At 40.9% G+C, this 21,650-nt stretch overlaps 1 long non-coding RNA gene across 1 annotated transcript; it reads right to left on the reverse strand.

Annotated features, from left to right (window-relative positions):
• Window positions 1-9,063: 9,063 nt before the first annotated feature.
• LOC115645891 lies at window positions 9,064-20,998 on the reverse strand. The gene is made up of 3 exons (XR_003998860.1): window positions 20,987-20,998; window positions 12,398-12,401; window positions 9,064-9,144 (listed from the first exon to the last, which is right to left on the reverse strand). It is a non-coding gene; the product is annotated as an uncharacterized LOC115645891 (long non-coding RNA).
• Window positions 20,999-21,650: the final 652 nt, after the last annotated feature.

The following is a 21,650-nucleotide window of genomic DNA, read 5'->3' on the forward strand; positions in this document are numbered from 1 at the left end:
AGTGCAGAGGTAGACTGCCGTCTAAGCACAGAACATCTTTGACTTCCGTAGCACTACACATGGACTCAGTAGTCTTCTCATGCAATATGTTGCTGTGCTGGGGGGGTTTATTGTAGCCTTTTTGGGCCAGAAACTGTCTCTTTCTGTAAGTGTGTACAGCACCTCCCAAAATGGGACTCAGAATTTGACTGGGGCCTTTTGGCAACATAATAATTCTAAAATGAAAAATATTTCACAGAATTTAACATAAACTTGCTGGTTTTTTTTTTGTTTTTTTTGCATGACTGAATAAATCTCATACTTTTTCATTTGGTGACATTTCTGTAAAATGGCTATTTTTCTTTACTTTAGAGGTAACACCATTTTATGCTTCTGTTCTTCATCAGCAAAATACGCTCAGCTCATATTTTACTAGACAAACTCAGGGAGGCATTTTTTCAAAATGTCATTTCTGTAATCCATCTGTGAGTTAATGGTTTTTGCTAGACTGGTTTCATGATTACCCCTAGATGCTTTATAACCTAAAACAACATTGACCTTGTCCATACACCTAGTAAAAATCAATATTACTGTCATCTGAAGTAATGATTGACCATTTCGAAAGTGCAGTTGGAAAATTACAGCATAACACTTGAAACAATGGGGTTATGGCTATGGAAAAAAGCTCTCTTTTTCTCTCCTCTTGAAGCATGCCAATGAAATGCATGGCAAATCCTGACATCTATAGCTATGTGGCTCAAAAATAGACAACTCCACAGAAATATTAGTGATCCTCAGGATCTAGATTCTTTTAGAGGATGAGATCTGAACACAGTGAATATTCCTGCATGATTTTAAAATAACTGATTTGTTCCAATATTTAATAGTGTTAATGGGATGGAACTGAGAATGTCCAACTGTGTCTATAAATAGGCTTTAATACTATTTCATATAAGACCCTGAGCCAGGGAACACTGCTGAACAAAAGTGGAGTTTACAAAGACTTCTCTCCTCTGAGTTCCTTTAGAGATAGAAAAGCAGGAAACAAGGTGATTAGAGGTTTGTCCTTGGCATCCAGCATGAACTCGAAACCACTGGTGTTCTCTCAGTTACAGCAAATACAGCTTCAGAGTTCTAAGAAGGACATTGCAAAAAGGGAGAAAATAGATGTCAAGGCTCAGTCACAGAATTACATGACACCAGAGCTAATCTTACTCCATATTTTGGGCCCAATAGCCTATGCATTACTCAGAAATAGCCCCTATTGATGGGCTATGATGCATGGCTAGAAGTAAACTACTTAAATTCAAGCCTTAAAGACATCTGGGGAGGTAAGCTTTGTGTTTTTATATATTTACATATGAGTAGGATCAACAATATAATCAACAGTCCCTGTCTATGCTGTATTCTGATCATTCAGATATCAAAAGAACATCCTAGCATTTAAATGTATTGTAAACATGGGATATCTCTATATTCATCTCTCTTTGAAATGTATAGTGAATAGTGGAGGAACAGGTGATTGTCTTACGTTAATTCGTATAGCTAAGTACTGGTGATAGATTGCCTGATGGATAAATTGCCTTATATTAATCTGTGTGATTAATTAACGACAATGCTTAGGAAATAAGGGACTATTGTTCCCTGAGGGACTCCAACTTGTCAAAGAAGACCTGAAATTGTATAAAAGATCCTTGTACCTGATCCTTTTTATCTCAGATCTGCTTGATGCTTCATCAGGCGAAGCTTAACCCGCCAGATTGGGATCCCAGTGCTGACTGGTCTGTCCTGTATATGTCATTGGACATTGGACTATAACCTATGAACTATTTCTGAAAGAACTCTTTGCAACTACAAAGCTCACCATCTCTATGTATCTGAACCTCAAGAATTCAATTCATGTCTGTATGTACACTGATCTTTTAACCATGCACTTTCTTTTGTTTTTTAATTAAATTTTAGCTTAGTTAATAAGAATTGGCTGTATGAGTGTATTTGAGTAAGATCTGGAATATTCATTAACCTGGGAGGTAACATGTCTAATTGTTTGGGATTGGTAGAATCTTTTCTTTTATATGATGAAATAAGATTTACAGGAATCTTCATCATATTTGACATGAGTACCTGGATGGAGGCCTGAAACTGGGTACTTTAAGGGAACTGTGTTATTGACTCCTGAATAACCAATGAGGTAATTAAGAAGCTTTGGGGTTTGTCTGCCCCATTCTTTGCAGGTCACCCTAATTGAGTGACCTCAGCTGGTCCCCACTGGGACCCTGGTCACACAGGCCTAGGAATTTTGCTGAATTAGGAAGTGCAGAATTGGCTTCCTTACCAGTAGAGATCCTAGTTTTCTGTGATAAAAAAAGAAACTCTAATTAAAAAAAACCCATAGAAATCTTTGTTTTTCCGCAATTAAAATGAAATGCTAAACTTTAGTTTCCTTAGCCATGATATATATATATATATATATATATATATATATATATATATATTTACAAGTTTTCAGTTGACAGTTGGAGCCCCACCAACCAGGGCTGATACGGAGAACCCCACCCATTCTCCTGATTATCTGATCTGGTCATGGACCCAAATTAGATTGGATAATCAGATGTCCACCTAATACATTTTTTTTCACAAAATGTAAAAACTAAAGATTCTCTGTAAAAACATTCTGTGTTGTTCAGGATTTCTAGGACCCCTGCTTATCAGTAGGTGTTTAGGGTTTCCTTGAACTTATTGGCTCAACCCTGCATAACAGCTCCACACTGAGGCAGCCCTAGGAACGATTTTTGACTCAGTCCCAGTTCCTTCCCTCCTGTTCTCCTCTTGCTCCGGAAGCAATGTGGGAAATAAGTTACTGCAGCTATTGAAAGGATACAGTTTACTCCCCCACCTCATGGCTAGCCAGCTACTCTGATGAGTGAATAGGTGCTCCACCCACTCTCAAGCCCTTAGACCATCTACTTGTGCACGGTGGCAGGAAAGGAGAGTTTGCATCCTGTACCAGCCCTGGAACCACGATCTAGGTAGCCTGAGCAAAGAGATGGGGTCTGAAGGTCCAAAGCTTTACTCATCCTGTGGTCCAGAACTTTCCCAGGTGGACACACTGGTTTTTCTACAGCATTCTCTTCCAAAAGATTTTGACTCAGTTAAAAAGAGCTCCAGACTAATTGCTAACTACATGTTGCAAATCATGATATATTTGTCATCAGCATCAAAATTGCTATCAAAACTGTCAGTCAAGGAGCAATCAGGATCCTGTTAGTATGGCTTTCAGAAATTTGAATAGTCCCTAATGTTAGGGTGTAAGAAAATGATAAGAGTTTACTGGTAATCTCTAAGAGATGTTCAAAAGCATCTGATTGGCTTGATATATTTATTATGTTGTATCTTGCACTAAGGTCCATAAAACTTTGTTATAATGGAAACAATGAGCACAGTTTATTTTGTTGTTTTTATTATAATGTAGTAAAATGAAAGAAGCTGAATGCAGGACCTAATGAGACATGCTGCAATGCAGAGAGGTACAAAGAGATTTTTTTTATCAAGGATCCACTGAGCTTTTAAAAACGTGCACATCAAATGCTAAACAAAAACCTGATCTTCTCACTTCCTGGAAACTGTTACTTGCCAAACTCAGACAACAAATCTTGCAATAAACTCTACTTTCCATTAGTGTGTTATCCTACATTTTTGCCATAGAACTGTCAATTTCCCACCAGTTATTTCCAAGCCATTATTTCTGGAAGAAATGCTCTATGGTGCCAGTGACAGATGTGAGTTATGGGAAACGTAATAAGTTCAAAAGACTATATTGAGATGTGCCAGACAGACATGAACTTTTGGGGAAACCCTGGGAGTGGTTAATGCAGATTCCACAACTCTGGTTATGCAGCCCAAGCCCGAACATCTACACAGCAATTTTATAGCCCTGCAGCCCCAGCCCGAGTTGGATGACACAGGCCACCTGCAGGTGTTTAATTTCTGATTAGACATACCCAGTTTGGTGTAGCACTGCAAGCTTAAACTCCTAGTCTGGGGAAAGAAACACGGGTCTCTGCCTGAGAGAAGTAATGCTGGAAATCTTAAGAGGGTGCCCTGGAAGAAGATCCAGGGAGGAGGGATCAGTTAACCCTGAAAATGTAACAGTGTCATAACCTGTTGAGACCTTATGGGCAGATATGAAATTAGACAGTGCATTGGCTGTCATTTTAATTCATACTTTAGGCAGCCCAACATACTACAATTTTGTATCTAATTTAATGTGGATATTACGTCTGACAGTGCTTCAGATTGACTCATGAAGCTAATTTCATCAGCCTTGTTACTTTTGTATGAAATCTCGCCTCAAAGTCTGGGGGATAGTTAGCAGAAAGATTTATGCATTGAAAAATAAGAGTTTACTAGTTGCAAGGTATTTCCTCCCCTTCCCACACCAAAAGTCCTCTCCTTCTGTGAGTTAACCAAGAAGATGCACATCTTTTAAGTGACTCGCATCTGCTCTATCATTTGCCTGCTGGTATATGTAGCTAGTGGCAGTGGTGTGCAGCCTGAGACGAGAATGAAAGCTAAGAATCCTTTAAACTAGCTAAATAGCATTCCCTTATTTATCAGCATTCCAAAAGCTGGATATGAGTCAACAGTGTGTCCTTGTTGCCAAGAAGGCTAATGGCACATTGGGCTGCATTAGTAGGAGCATTGCCAGCAAATCAAGGGAAGTGATTATTCCCCTCTATTTGGCACTGGTGAGGCCATATCTGGAGTATTGTCTATTTTTGGGCCTCCCTCTACAGAAAGCATGTGGACAAATTGGAGAGAGTCCAGTGGAGGGCAATGGAAATTATTAGGGGCCTGGGGCACATGACTTTCGAGGAGAGGCTGGGGGAACTGGCCTTATTTAGTCTGCAGAAGAGAAGAGTGAAGGGGAATTTGACAGCAGCCTTCAACTACCTGAAGGGGAGGGTGGTTCCAAAAAGGATGGAGCTAGGCTGTTCAAAGTGGTGGCAGATGACAGAACAAGGAGCAATAGTCTCAAGTTGCAGTGGGGGAGATTTAGGTTGGATAGGAAGAAAAATTATTTCACTAGGAGGGTGGTGAAGCACTGGAACAGGTTATCTAGGGAGGTGGCGGAATCTCCATCCTCAGAGGTTTTTAAGGCCCAGCTTGACAAAGCCCTGGCTGGGATGAGTTAGTTGGGGTTGGTCCTGCTTTGAGCAGTGGGTTGGACTAGATGACCTCCTGAGGTCTCTTCCAACCTTAATCTTCTATGATTCTATGAAAAGCCCTACTACCTCTCTCCAACACTAACAGCATGACCTGTATTATGTTGCCACTGATTGATCTATACTGATGATTTGGGGAATCTGTCTGAACACTGGTTTATCCTGTGAAGTTGTTCTAATAAAATTGCTGTACTTTTGAATACCATTATGTGGATTTCATCCTTGCAGACAAGGGTTGAGTCCTGTCCTTCCTATTCCAGGTACAATGGGGGAATCATTAGAATTCAATGGACACCTATGAAGATGGAAACAACTGAATTACCAGGACTTGGCTGAGGTTCTGCAAATCTTTCTCTAACTTCTCCACCTTTATTCAAAGGACTATCTCCAGAAGGTATGAGGATGGTAGGAGGGGAAAGTGAAGAGAGTGGAAAATTCCCAAACACAGGATGAAGATACCAAGGTATTGATACTAGCCTTTAAAAACCACAAAGTAGAGGGAAGGTTTACAGAGCAACACAGGAAGTTTTGAGCCAGACAAGGGAAGAGATGATCAAACGTAGCAGGCAGATTAGCTACAGGACCAACTAAGGTCAAAGTAGGCTGACCTGGGGAAAGACATAGAGGCTCTGTGATGGAGAAGACAAGCCATGTGCTGCAGGAGAAGGCTCTGGATGCTTCAGAAGACTCTGCTCCCAACCCAAAGAATGCTCTGAAGTGGTGAGGAAATTGAGACAGGGATGATTATTTTTGTCTAGATATGTGTGTTCCTCATGTGATTAATCCAATGGTGGTTTACAATCCTGTGCAAAGTCTGTGTGTTGTGTGGCAATCAGATGTCCTTGAAGAGTTAACCTGTGATCCTAGAGCACGCACGGCTGGAGTTCTAGAAGAGGGTATGTTTAAGCTTTGGGGGATGGGGCAGCACTGGTACTGGGGTAGGCAGTTGGACTTGGAGAGCTCAGGTATCAGAAGAGAATGTTTGATAGAGTAGCTGCAACCCAAGAGTGTGCCTGGACTCTATTCAGACTGTGGAGGCTTAAAGTACACAGAAATTGTGTTTCCCATCCCCTCACAGCAGTCTGGTGAGTGCCTGAGAGGAGGTGTTTGACTAGACTTTGTCTCAGCACCTCTACAGGGTAGACAACACTGACAACATAACTAGCACCAACCTAGCACACCAGCCACCTCCACATACCTTCTCAGCTGTGTGTAGAAGCCACAAAGGTGGAGATACTGGTGATGAAAGCAGCAGTAAGTTATGCTGCCTAATGCATCCTAAGTCCCATCATGCTAAATGGATAACATAGCACTGAGGGGCTGTGCCTCAATTCTTCCTCTCTGCCCACTGCCCCTACAGGTCTCACTGAGTTACATTTGTACAATTAAATCATAAAGATCAATTAAGTGGCTACACCATGTGGGGATATGTTACTGCAATTCTACTGGAATGATTTTGATCCCTTATGCATCACAAAAGGAAGTATATAGATCTTTGAATACATTTGAGTACCGGGGGGCATTTTTAGTCTATCACTTCTTTGAGTTTCATAGAAAAGGTGAATAATTAAAACTAGCTAGAGAAAGGGCTGAGAATGAAGGCCCTTGGAAATATACCTTTTATGGAGCGTAGAAGAGTTTGAAATAAATTATCCACTGACTGAGCAAGAATTGGCAAGAAGCCTTCTACAAGAGGAAATTAAAATTAAAAAGCTTTTCAGTCTCACTCGTCGCTTTAAAATGTTTTAAAGTAGAGGGTCCCTTCCCAATTAATGCGGCTGTGAACTTTAGCAGTGTTTAGCAAACTGAATCTAATCAAATTTAGTCCAATAAACCAAAGGAAAATACTGTACATTTTATGTCTCCCAGAATAATCAGATAAGAGTTGGGGATTCTTATCCAGTAATTATTACAAATTGTGTCTGTCTCCTGGGAATAAAAGTTGCTGTTTGATACATTTTGTATGATCTTGCAGGCAAATAGAGATTTCCCATGTGTTTGCTAAACTCCTCTTGCATAGTTCTCTTCAGACATTCATTTCCCTTATTTCAAGTCAGTTTTACTTGAGTATTCAAAGACTTCACCTGCATTTTTGTGCATTCTGTCTTTTTGAAGAGCTCCACTTGTCTCTGCATATCTTGTTTACATTATTTAGAAACAAATAGACATTCCTCTGCGCTTCATGATGGATTTGCTTGAAACTTGGCAGAAAATAAATTGTAAGTACTCGATTGCTAGTAATCATTTTGGAAAATATTAGTGAGAGCCAAGTCTTCTCAGCACTTGAACTAACAATATCAGAAATACTGCTGACATTCAAATACTAAAGACAGACTTATTCTTAGACAAACAAGTACTACTTTGATCTTCCTTATTTTGGCAGTAGATGCCTCAAATATCTACATTTAATCTCTCTCTCTCACCTTACCCATGCAGCATAAGATGAAAGTAAAAGGACCCTTTATCTCCTGAGGATGTTTGCTGGTTCAGATGAGAGACCAGGGGGGTGAGGACGGCCGTATTTACTGTCATATAGCCTAGTGTCCTACACAAAATGGATTAATCTAACCCAGTGGTTCTCAATTTATTACACATTGTGGACTGTGTTGGTGGCCCACAATTTGTTACCTGGGCTGCAAGGGCCAGGTGGCAGGGCAGAGGCAGCCCAGACCTTGACCCCGATCCTGGATCCCTGCCATGCAAAGCTAGCTGGCTGCCCACTCTGAACCCCCGCCGTGTGGCTGCCATTGACCCTGGACTCTGCATGACCAGCTAGCAGCCCCGACCCCAGACTCCCACCACGTGGGGTGGGCTGACAGCCCCAGCCCTGACCCTGTCGTGCTTGGTGGTGGAGCAGCCCAGACCCCTCCATGCCGGGTAGCCGGGAACCTGGCGGACCCTGTCACACCAGCCGGCCTTTAGCACAGAGCTGAGCTGGACTGCAGCTGTGTGCTAATTGGGCCACATGTGGCCTGCGAGTTGTGGGTTGAGAACTGCTGCTCTAATCCATCATGAATCATCCCCATATCCCACAAAGTCAACAGCTGCTTCTGAAGTCAGACAGGCTGATTCAATCAGGAAAGAGCACTACAAATTGAGCCTTAACATGTCTCCTGAAAAATGGTCCCAGCTTTCGTTTGTCATAAGTGACACTGCGTACACAACTGATTCAACAAGCCAAACTGGGCTATGTTTGACTATTCTCCTTTAAAATTATATCAGTTTATACAAATCATATTTAATTTTTTACCATTTTACAAAATGCTTTTTTTCTGTTTTGTTCTGACTGCACAAAGATTCTCCACATACTTTTCAAAGAAAACCAAACCAGTAAATAATACATCTATGTAACATAAGAGTCCATGAGAGAAATCTAGAGACTATTGTAGCCTAGATTAAAAATAAATAAATAAATAAAAGCAGGACTGGGAGTGGTATCATGTTATTCTATTAAAAGAGAGTCCCATAAAAAGGACACAATGCATTAAATTATAGACTTATTTGAAACCTTGGCACAACCCAAAGTTTTGCTATTACAGATCTCAAATACAGCTGGAAATATAATGCAGGAAGACAAGCAATCAGTCAAATATGCTGAATCAAAACCATGAGACATTTTATGACAAAGCAATTTTTTAATTTACATACTCTTAAATAGCCACTACTGCATCAATTGAACAAGGTGAATTATGTTCAGATCATCATTTTTCCATTATGTACCTGCAGCCCCATTGTGAATCAACTGGAGTTCAAATGAAGTTTGATCAAGGTGGATGAGGTAATATTTTTTATTGGATCAACTTCTTTTGGGGAGAGAGAAAAGCTTTTGAGCTTACACAAAGCTCTGAGTTCTGTGTAAGCTCAAAAGCTTGTCTCTCTCACCAACTAAAGCTGATTGAATAAATGGTATTACCTTACCCTCACTTGTCTCTCTAATATCCTCGGACTGACATGTTTACAACAACACTGCATACAACAAAAGTTTGATCAAGACAGTTACATCTAACAGAAAATCTGCAAATGTTCCTCATATTCCTTGAAGCTACTTTATTTTTTTGAGCACTGAATGCAACTAGAGATACAGGGAACTGTTCATACACTTGCAAAGTCTGGGAAACCAGCTTCTTTATGGTTTGCAACTCTTAGCTCAAAGTAGTGAATGGTTCATCAGTAGGCTCAATTGTCACTGGAAGTCACAATGCACATTTTCAGATGTGGAATGAATTGAGGTGTCTCACTGCTTAGCACTTTGTGAAAATCAGGTCCCTTAAAGATGTCTCACATTTGGTATCCAAAATCAAGCCATCCAAAAATCACTGGCCATTTTGAAAATTTAGGCTGAGATGAAGAAAGAAAACCTGAAGGACTACTGTAGTTTTGTACAGCTACTTTGCTGACCAGAAACTTAAACTTTTTTAAACTCAAGAGTTTTCATACTTGCTGCTATGTATGGTCTTCTTCAGGCTCTCAGAAACCATAGTGTTTGGTTTCCACTATACTAATACAAGTAGGCAGGATTAACTCTTTCCAAATGAGGTACAGTATGATTTGCTTTTAGCTGTTTGTGTGAGTGCAAGATTTAAATGTCCTCAAAAATGTTTACAGCGTTACTATGTCAGACGGGGGCTGCTCTCCTTTACAACAAGGTGTATCTGAAGATTTCTGAAGGGAAGTGATTCAGAGTAGTACAGGGCAAAATTTGAGGAAAAAATGCCTGTAGAGTCTGAAGTTAAGCACAACAAGTAAAATGATCTGGCACAGATTTCAAGAGAAATCTTATACATATGGTCTAAATCACATCTAAACCAGATCCTCAGCCAGTGTAACTCAGCATCGCTCATCCCAAGTGAAACATGGTAAACTGAACTGAAGTCTATGTCAGAGAGGAGAGAGAATTAAAGTGGAAGAGAACAGCAGAATAAACCTGTGAGCACCTCTTCACTCTCTGTATAGGGGTGTCTGAGAGACAGGGGGTAGATGAGTGGGAGGTGGACTCCAGAGAGAGTTGGGACAAGACTGAAATAAAAATCATCTGGGAGACAGAAAAACATAATGACAGAAGAAATGCCACAACAGAATGCTGCAAAATGGGAGCAGCAAGAGAGAGACTGAGATTGGATGTGAAAAAGGATGAGAGAAGGAGCTGAGAAATGAAAAACTTCTGAAAACAGAACCCACCCAGCCCAAATCTATTTCAGAATGAAACTTAGTTTGGTTTTCTCAGAGATCTCAATAACATATTTAACGGCTTAACCATCCTTTTCCATTCTTTTTGAGTGTATTCTTGGCTGCTAAGCCTGGTAGTCATTTTTTTAAAGCAAAGCATACAATATTTGCCCACAGGTTTCCCCAAATCTGAACTTGCAAAAGAAACATACTGGTGTGGGTTTATGCATCTGTGTCATATTGACTCAAGCTGAAAACATAATGTAAAAAAAAATCCAAGTCAACAGTTACATTATCCAAACTGCTCCGTTTATAATAGTGACAGACATTACATGGGTATCTAGCAGCATCTGCTGGCTTCCTTCTCTGTGAAACTATAACTAGAAGTCTTGTGCATAGTTTTGGATGTTATAGTGCAAGAAGCATAAGGAAGAACTGGAAGAGAGGTGTGTACAGAATTCTTCAGGTTAAAGAGGCAGTAAATTTGAGGCGAGAATAAAAACTAAAATAAGTTGGCAAGAATTGACACTAGAGAGCATAAAAATTTAGAGAAAATTTCTGTATGTTCAGCGACTGCTGTGAGAAACAGACCCAAATGCAGCAATAGTGTTTGCAGCTGTGAATGTATTTATAGGAAAAGAATTAGGAATCTAAAGAACAAAAATACGTTACAGTGTACAAACACTAGATGTGCCACGTAGGGCAGAGTGCTCAGAGGCATGACTTCAATGGGATTTATAGATGCTCAGCACTTATAGATGCTCAGCTCTGGATTTATAGATGCTCAGCTCTGGTTCTGGCCTTAAAAAACAAAACAAAAAAAACATTTCAGTGAAATCAGAAGAGGTTTTAGTGGCATATTAACCACATACTTCACCAGTTCAGAAGGTCATTGGTGGGCTCTAGTCATACTCTAGCTTAAAGATTTACCCCATATTGTTACTTTTTCACTTTTTTTAAAAAAAAGGGGGGTGGTATCCAAATCTCAGTATCTATCATTGAAAACAAAATTGGATGTTTATAATAATGGAAACACTACAAAAGCCTTAAATTTGCACTATCCAGGTTCATAGAGACAAATGTTGACTTTCCTTTTTCTCCCCATATTATTTGCAAAGTCTGTTTCTAAATAATTTCATGGTGACATAAACTAAAGTCATTAACAAGGACAGAATTCATGACTTTCTGCTCCAGAATCAGAGGCACCCATCACTTGAGGAGAATCTCTACGAGCTATACCACTATTAGGATTTATATCTGATGGTGGCTAGTTATAGCTGGATGACACGATATGGCACATGTCTGAGTTCTGTCCCTTAGCCCTGGGGAACCCCTATCCCATAGTGAAAGGGCCAGCCCCACCCTTAATCAGGGCTCAGAGATGTCAAATATATCTGAATCATTTCCCTCAAATACTCAGAGTTCGCAGCCTAATATTTATTAAGCACATTGTAATAACAAAGCATTGTACTGTATGTGTTGGCAATATTTTTTTTTTAAATGTAGAGAACAAATTTCAGTTTCAGTCTTTCAAAGAGTTATTATGAACTGAGTGGGATTTTTTAAGATGTAAAGCACTTCAAAACTGTATCACCACCTTTGCTATGGTCCTATAACTCTGATTAGCACCAATCACAGTTACTCTGGTGCAATGAAGAAAGAACAGACTCTATTTGACATTCTCATTTTCACACTAGTTGCACTGCAAGGTGCATTGAGGAAAAGCAGGAAGGGTAATCATAGGCTTGTACATATGATGATTCCTAAAATAATAACTAGTTCTTTTGTATGTGCTCTACCTTTTATTTCTCATAAGGTTTTAGATTAAAGATTTACAGTGGCTGATCTTTGCCAGATAAACATTATGTTGATCATTTTTATTCTGCACTCGGTATTGGAAATGACCATTATTGTGCAGGAAACATTATGTTTCTCTTTTTTTTTTGCTTGTACTAGATGAGTCATGAAAGGTATAAGGAAATTGAACTCTTTCTCTGGAGCTCATAACTTGCCCCGCTGTTACCCACAATACTATAATTGCAAATGCTGTGGCATTGGGCATAGAACAAGAATTATTTTGTGCTTTGGTTCAGTTTGGCGTCCAAGGAAAACTACCTATAGAAATACAGTGTTATTAGTCCCAAACTTAGAATGAAATGAGAACTCTGTTGCTGAGGAAGAAATGAGTTTGGGGATTTTTTTTAACTAAATTTTAAATGCAAATGTATTTCCTTCCTTTTTTACACATTATTCTAAACACCAGGTAGTAGGTGGCTAGGGTTGTGCATTGAAAGTTTGAAGACTCTTCTGTTGAAACTTGGCCTAAGAGTTATCAGCTCCATTGTCTAGGTATGTAAGTTTAACAAAAGACACTAAGAATTGGGTGGTCAGGTTTTTTCAGTCAGAATGTGACACAAGGTGGTGGGTGTTGAAACAGCAGTTTGGAGATGCTGGTGAGATATACAGAATGAGCAGGGCGTTATGAATCCTCTTCCACAGGCTGCAGAGTGGCTGCAGCTCAAGATGCATCTTGTTTGAAGTAGCATCCCTGAGGCATTTACACAGCTTCCCTGCCTTCCACTGGCTGGGGACAGGAGAGTCTAGGAAGTAGTAGATTCCCTGGCCCTATCTCTGCCCATGTGGGCCAACTATCTCTGTGGATGAGGGGAAAGCAGTGGACGTGTTATTCCTTGACTTTAGTAAAGCTTTTGATACGGTCTCCCACAGCATTCTTGCCAGCAAGTTAAAGAAGCATGGGCTGGATGAATGGATTATAAAGTGGATGGAAATTAACAAGGACAAGTGCAGAGTCCTGCACTTCAGATGGAAGAATTCCATGTACTGTTACAGATAAGAGACCAAATGTCTAGGCATCAGTTCTGCAGAAAAGGACCTAGGGGTTACAGTGGATGAGAAGCTGGATATGAGTCAACAGTGTGCCCTTGTTGCCAAGAAGACTAATGGCATTTTGGGCTGTATAAGTAGAGGCACTGCCAGCAGATTGAAGGACTTGATCATTCCCCTCTATTCGACATTGGTGAGGCCTCATCTGGAGTACTGTGTCCAGTTTGGGGCCCCACGCTACAAGAAGGAGGTGGGAAAATTGGAAAGAATCCAGCGGAGGGCAACAAAAATTATTAGGGGCTGGAGCACATGACTTACGAGGACAGGCTGAGGGAACTGGGATTATTTAGTCTGGGAAGAGAAGAATGAGGGGGAATTTTATAACTGCTTTCAACTACCTGAAAGAGGGTTCCATGGAGGATGGATCTAGACTGTTCTCAGTGGTAGCAGATAACAGAACAAGGAGTAATGGTCTCAAATTGCAGTATGGGAGGTTTAGGTTGTTTATTAGGAAAAAACTTTTTCACTAGGAGGGTGGTGAAGCACTGGAATGGGTTACCTAGAGAGGTGGTGGAATCTCCTTCCTTAGAGGTTTTTAAGGTCAGGCTTGGCAAAGCCCTGGCTGGGATGATTTAGTTGGGGATTGGTCCTGCTTTGAGCAGGGGATTGGAATAGATGACCTCCTGAGGTCCCTTCCAACCGTGATATTCTATGAGTTTATGATTCATGCCCCACTCTCTGTCCTGCCATTCAGGAGAAAATATTCAGTCTAGTCACCAGAACATTTCCCTACCAACACCCTGGAATTAGGCTGTTAAAAAAGTGCACCTCTTTGTCTTGCCATCTGTTATTCAGACAAGTAGCTATGACATTATGGGCTTTAAAAATCAATCCTACATGCTGCACCCTGCACAGTTGCTGAATACAACTTCTAGCTGAAAAATTGTCAAAACCATGACAACCTGCACAAAGCTACCCACTGCAATATTCATCCCAAGTGGACTAGTGCTAAAAGAGACCAACATCCATTATAATTCCACTTTCCTCAGATGTCATGGCAACAGATGGTGGACCAGGTATGACCCACACCCAGAGCCTCCACCAGCTTCTACAAATGAATGCAACATCGTCTGTCAATAAATTAGTACCATTCACAACCTGATTGTGGATGAGAGTCCTGGGTTTTAATGCTTCATCAAGATGTGGCTGACTAAAAACACCAACCAAGCAATAACTGAGCTAATCCCTACATTATATCTACTGCATCCTGATTTTTGGGTAAGTGTTTCCTCCTTCAGTCTTCATCTAGGATTGTTTCCCCATTTGATTAAATAGAAAGTGCTTCTTAGTTTTAAAGACATTATAAATCATTAAAAAACAGAAAGTGGAGTTTCTGCTGATCATTGTTTTAACAAAAAGGACAACTCTGGTTAAAAATAAAGATATTCCATTCTATGCAGCTTCAGCTTTTACAGTACATTAGCACACTCTGTTGGATCGTTCTGATAACAATCGTGCTCTGGAAATGGACACATCACAGTATTTGAAATCATTATTCACAACAAGGATCAAGCAGCCTGATTCAGTGTAGATTAGGACTAGTCAATTAAATAAATATATCCCCAGGTATTAGATTCTGATACTTAACTCTAAAAATATTGAATGGAAAAGAGAAACATGGGTTACGATTAGCAGTCAAGGATGGTACATTGTCAGCATTTGCCAAAAGTCATGCTTGTGTGGTTTTATGAAAACCTGGAAAAAGTATAGGTTTGCCTCAAAGTCTTTGTTGCCAACTACAAAATAAAGGGCAGTTTTCACAAATGAATCCTTTTAGTGCAATAAAAAGCTGTTTGGGTTGCTTTATTTTAAAAAAAGCATTTTTCCTTCTTGAAAAAAGAAACGAAGGAGTTGAGCATGTCATAGAATCAGGCCAATTATCTAATTAATCCTAATACTCTCATTATTGAACAGCTGGGGAAACAGGAGCAGAAAGGTTAACATATAGCTTGATCACAGAAGGCCAGTTTGTAAACCTCTTTCTTGAATTAGTGAGGAGTTATTCACTTGACTAGTCTCAATGAGATACAGTTTCAGATGTAGTTATGTTTGAATAAGAACTGCAGGATTTGGCCAATGAACAAAAGTATTAAACATGGAAGTGCTTTGTTGAATCAGGGCCATGATCCTTAGTGGGAGCGGTAGGTACAGAGTACCACTAAGAATTAGAGTTTGATAGTGCAATCCATATATAAAATCATATATAATAATTACAGCAGTTACTTGTATTTGCAGTAGTCCAGTCTGGAAAATGTTTAAGGTTACCAAAACCAGTTTTTGCAAATACATTAGCTTCCACGCTTAATGAAATTATAAACCTGCTCTTCTTAGAACAAAAGAATTAGTCAATTTTTCAAGCAGGGTAATTCAATTGATTCAAGGATAAATTCATTTCACTCACATAAAGACTGAGCACTATATATATATAAAACACAGTAATGAGCCAGAATGTTAGCTGGTGTAAACTGACATAACTCCAATGGACCCAATGAAGCTATGTTGATTACACCTATTATAGGAAAATTAGCATTTTCTGTATCAGTGCATTGTTATAGATCAGGGATCGGCAACCTTTCAGGAGTAGTGTGCCGAATCATCATTTATTCACTCTTATTTAAGGTTTTGAGTGCCAGTAATACATTTTAACATTTTTAGAAGGTCTCTTTCTATAAGTCTCTAATATATAACTAAACTATTGTTGTATGTAAAGTAAATAAGGCTTTTTAAATGTTTAAGAAGCTTCATTTAAAATTAAATTAAAATGCAGAGCCTCCCAGACTGGTGGTCAGGGCCCAGGCAATGTGAGTGTCACTGAAAATCAGCTCGCGTGCCGCCTTCGTCACCCATGCCATAGGTTGTTATAGATCATCTCTTTGGCTTACCTCAGTGGAGGGGGCTGAACTTGTGTGGAACATCTCTTTAGGCTATTAAGGGCTAGAGGTGTGATTTCCCTGGTAGTGTACACATACCTGTGCTAACTCACATCACGCTAGCATAAGTATAAATAGCAGTGTCACCATGGTAGCACTGCTAGCTGCAGTGGAGGCACAGCTGAGCTGGGCCAAGTACATACCCACTGGTTTCAGGCAGGTTTGTGCTCAGCACAGCTCAGACATACCTCCACTGCCACTACCAGTGCTACCGCAGCTGCACTGGAATTTGCACTCACGTGAGCTTGATGAGAGCTAGCACAAGTATGTGTACATGAGCAGAGGAATCATACCCCAAGCCTATAGTGTAGACAAAGCATTAGAAGTGCAGAAGAAAGAAGTAATGCTTCTTCGGCATTGTCCCTCAACCCATGGAAGCCCCTCTTGGGCCATATCATGACTGACTTGTCATGGGGTCCAGTCTTGTCCTGACCACCCAAACTATTCCAGTGAATGTTGCCCTGACCACCCAAGCCAGAAGATAACCCTAGTGTACACCTCTGGTAACTTTCAAATTAAGGAATCAGGGAAGACCACCTTCTATGATACCTAGGAGAAAAATGAGAGGAGTAAGTGGCAGGATCAGATTCCAGTTCCAGACATGGTAATAGGGGGTTCACGAGGGCAGGTGAGAATTTCCCAGGTATTTCTAGTATCAGAGGGGTAGCCGTGTTAGTCTGGATCTATAAAAAAGCAACAAAGAGTCCTCTGATACCTTATAGACTAACGTTTCCATGCATCTGATGAAGTGGGTATTCACTCACAGAAGCGTATGCTCCAATACATCTGTTAGTCTATAAGGTGCCACAAGACTCTTTGTTGTTTTTTCCAGGTATGTCTGTGAGCATACACATACATTCTGTTGGAGAGAGGACACTAGATGGGGAGGGCTCTAGGTTACTGTGGAGAATCCTTTCCCAGTGATCTGCCTGGTGGGTCTTGCCCACATGCTCAGGGTCTAACTGATCGCCATATTTGGAGTTGGGAAGGAATTTTTCCCAAGTCAGATTGGCAGAGACCCAGGGGACTTTTCACCTTCCTCTGCAGCATGGGCCAAGTGTCACTTGCAGGTTTAACCTACTGTAAATGGTGAATTCTTTATAACTTGAAGTCTTTAAACCATGATGTGAGGACTGTAGTAACTCAGCCAGAGGTTTGGAGTAGATTACAGAAGTGGGTGGGTGAGATTCTGTGGCTGCAATGAGTAAAGAGGGCAGGTGTGAGAAAAAATGTGGGCTTCTCTTTTATAATTATTAATAGTGCATCTGAAGCTGTCACTATGGTAGTGATTCTGCACCATTTATGGGAATGGCTAATCCAACCTAGGGCTCTGAGTAGATAGCAGAGCCTCACCCCCCAGTGAACGAAGGAAGCCCATTCTGATAGTTGCCTAACCACTTACACTAAGAATCATTAAGAGACAATGTCAGGGCAAATAGGCTTAATGGTTCACTAGCTGCTAGGGTTGCCAACTTTCTATTCACACAAAACCGAACACCCTTGCCCTTCCCCCTCCTACTATGCCCCATCCATGCCCTGCCTCTTCTCTGAGGCCCCGTCCCCACTCACTCCATCCCCCCTCCCTCTGTTGCTCACTCTCCCCGCTCTCACTGACATGCTCATTTTCACCTGGCTGGCTCAGGGGTCTGGGGTGCGGGGGTGTGTGATGGCTCTGGCTAGGGGATGTAGACTTTTGGTTGGGGCTGGGGATGATGGGTTTGGGGTGTAGGAGGGTCCTCCGACTTCTACATGAAGGTGCGGCCAGGTGGCTCTGTACACTGCCCCGTCTCAGGCACTGCATGGTTTCTGGCCAATGGGAGCTTTGGGGGTGGCACTTGGGACGGGGGCAGCATGTGGAGCCCCCTGGCTACCCCTAGACATAGGAGCCAGATGGGGGACATGCCACTGCTTCCAGGAGTCGCACAGCACAGAGGTTAGCAGGGAGCCTGCCAGCCCTGCTGCATGGCACCACCAGACAGTCAACAGCCTGGTCAGCAGTGCTGACCAGAGCTGCCAGGATCCCTTTTCAACCAGGTGTTCCAGTCGAAAGCCAGACACCGACTGCCCATGAATTTCATTTGGTAACCCCTAGTTCTTATATTATGGGAACAAGTAAATAACTTTTCCTTATTCACTTTCTCCACATTTCTCATGATTTTATATATATATATACCTCTATTATATCGCCCCTCAGTCTCTTCTTTTCCAAGCTGAAAAGTCCTAGCCTCTTTATTGTTTCAAGAAGGCTTTTGGTCAGTGTCACTGGTCACTGGTTCCCAAAGGGAGAAGAAACAGGGTAAACAAAGCCCATTCAGATGTGTTGGGTGATAAGTGGTTGGTACACACCTAGTAGTGTCCCAGGATCCCAGTGAAAGGTGCAAGAATTGAAAGATTCCACCATTAGGTACGGGCAAGAGGCTAATCACCTAAGGTGGATGCACTCAGAGATACCAGTAAGGGAACCGAGGTGTAGCTATCATCATAACTGTGACATTCACCCTTAATGGTTTATGAGGGAACAGGAGCCCTGATATTAATAATTTAAAAAAATGCTTCTCTCAAACTTTTGAGAGAAGTGTAGAGGCTAACCTCACAATTACCAAATCACATGCTTTTATCACATTTATTATGAGTGGCGGTAGGGAGGCCCGAGTAAAGTAAGTCAAGGCTGTCCTCAGGAAAGATGGCTGCCCCCTGGGCTCTGAGGCTAGGAAACTTAAAACAGGGACTTGACAGTGGAGTCTGAGGTGTGGGGAGTGGCTGTGGGAAGCAGGAACCCAAAGGAAAAACACAGCCAGACTGAAGATAGTTTTTCTCATGGAGCTGTAGCATGATAAATGACCTATTAGATCACCCACTGCATCTCCCTGGATCAGGGTTGGATTGATCCCTTGAATGTATTTCTGATTATTTTTGTCCAATCTGAGTTTTAATGACTGAAGCACTGACACTGAGTATCAGCCTCACTGTTAGAAATGTTCCCCCTTTCTTTGATCTACATTTTCTTTTGCTGGATTCCTCTCACTACCCCAAGCGTGCTCCTTTTGGACCATCCTCGTTGCCCTGTTTACTGTTTGCACTCTAGAAACACTTAATGATATCACAGTGTCTATTATTGATATTGTACATTATGTAAAACTCATACAAATTGCGAGTTGAAGGCCTGAGACTGATTTGTCTTGCGTATCCCCAAGTGGCGAGAGGGAGCAATAGGACAGAGCTCTAAATTGCGAGTTGAAAGGCCTGAGTTCAATGTCCACGTCTTCCACTGGTTTGATGTGTGACATAGGGCAGGTCACCTCACCTCTCTGTGCCTCTGTTTCCCCTCCTACTGGCTGGCTGTCTCATAAACTTGGATTATATACTCTTTGCGGAAGGCACTATTTTTCATTATGTGTATATGGTACCCAACACAATAGGGTTTGATCTTGGTTAGTGCCTCTAGATGCTACTCTAATATACATAATTATAATAGCACTCCACTGCAACTTTACTCTTAAAAATATTGAGTTATAAATAGTCCAGTTTAATTTTAAATTGTTCATCTGTCCATACGCTCTCTGATGGTGCAGCGTATACAGTTGTTCTGCCACATTAACTATCAAAGGAGTCAATGAAACTTTAAAGTTATTCTGGTGGCTTTAAAATATTGAATTTCTTATATTACTTCCTTCCTGGAAATCTTCATGGTTGAAGCATCAGAACTTTATGATTTATATATTAAACCTGCTTTTCCCACATCCTACTTTTTCAAGATTTTGTCATTTTTTAAGTTCTGTAAGAAGTCTCATGAAGAGCTGTAAAAACTGAAAATCAGCTCTGCGGAGCTTGTCTCTTTCACCAAAAGGAGTTGATCCAATATAATATATCACTTCAGCCACTTTTTCTCTCTAATATCCTGGGACAAACACAGTTGCAACAACATTGCAAATAGTAAAAGCTGTGGCAGACAACTGAGCATTGTTGATGGATTTTAGGCAACGAATTATAGCTTGAGTTGAAGCCTTCAATTTGACTACTTTATATATGCAGAGAAGAATTCAGTTCTCCACCCAGAAGAATAGGTATGTCACGACAGGGTGCAAGACCTCTCTGGAAAATTGATTTACATCAACGTATCTGTTAGTTAAGGCTGCAGTATCTGGCACATGATTTTCCACTATTTTTAATTATGAGCTAATATCAATTCACACATTAAATGAAGGTCTGTTTCATGGCACATGCTGATGCATCAGCGTTCCATGAGAATTTTCTATACCACTTCTGCTCATTAAGTTTGAGTTATTGCTAGCTGTCACTGGATTTTGACATATTCTCTGTACGAGGTCAAAATGTACATGGACTCATTTCTGAACCTCCTTTTCTGTTCTTTCCTGTTCTGCCTTTTGGCAAAATGTTTATTAAGCAGAATGCTAGAAGTAGAAATTGTTTTTCTGCCAGCATCATTTTTGGCATGTCATATTTTTGCATGTAAATTGAAGGTGGCTTATGAGAATTTTTTTTTTATTCTAGGTTGGAAATTCATTCAAGAGGTTTGTTTTAAGAAGGGCTCAACATGATTCCTGCTGTGAGGAGATTGAGTATGAAATTCACTGTCAGAAAAGTAAACATATTGACATGTGTGCGGGTGCATTTATTTCCCCAAATACTGCTGCTCTTCTTCTGCTGGGCCTCAGGAAATAAAGGCAGTTGGTTGCCACATGGTTGTGTTAAAATTGAATACAAGCTGTTCCAAGCAATATGACAAGGCATCTGCTATTACCCTCTTTTGTGCCTTGGCACCTATCATTCCAGAACAGGTGGAATCATTTACGTTCTGAGTGGCTGTGTAACATGTACAAGGTTCAGTATGAATGTTCTCAGATATATATTCATGCCTTAGAGCATTCGCCTGAAGTATCTGTTTGCTTGAAAGTCTGTGACCAATTTTTTGTTTGTTTTTTTGTTGTTAACTTTGATCAGATTCAAGCCCATTATTCACACTGAGTACATCTTTCTCAAATCTGATTTCTCTCTTTTGAAATCAGGTTAGTTTTAGTTGGAGTGAGATGACAATATCATGCACCACACTTCTTTATGCACCCTATAAGCTTTCAAGAATGAATTCACTAAGCCCTCGTCCAGACTAACCCGCGGCATCGGCGGGTTAAAATCGATAGCTCAGGGATCGATATATCGCGTCTAGTCTGGACGCGATGTATCGATCCCCGAGCGCGCTTACATCGATTCCGGAACTCCATCAATCCGAACGGAGTTCCGGAATCGACATGGAGAGCCGCGGACATCGATGCCGCGCCGTCCAGACTGGTGAGTACCTCGATTTTAGAAATTCGACTTCAGCTACGTTATTCCCGTAGCTGAAGTTGCGTATCTAAAATAGATTTTAAAACCTAGTCTGGACGTGGCCTTTAAGACTATGCTATTACTCTGTTGCATCAGCAACAGA

This window comes from Gopherus evgoodei, chromosome 1, assembly GCF_007399415.2.
Source record: "Gopherus evgoodei ecotype Sinaloan lineage chromosome 1, rGopEvg1_v1.p, whole genome shotgun sequence".
NCBI classification, from domain to species: Eukaryota; Metazoa; Chordata; order Testudines; family Testudinidae; genus Gopherus; species Gopherus evgoodei.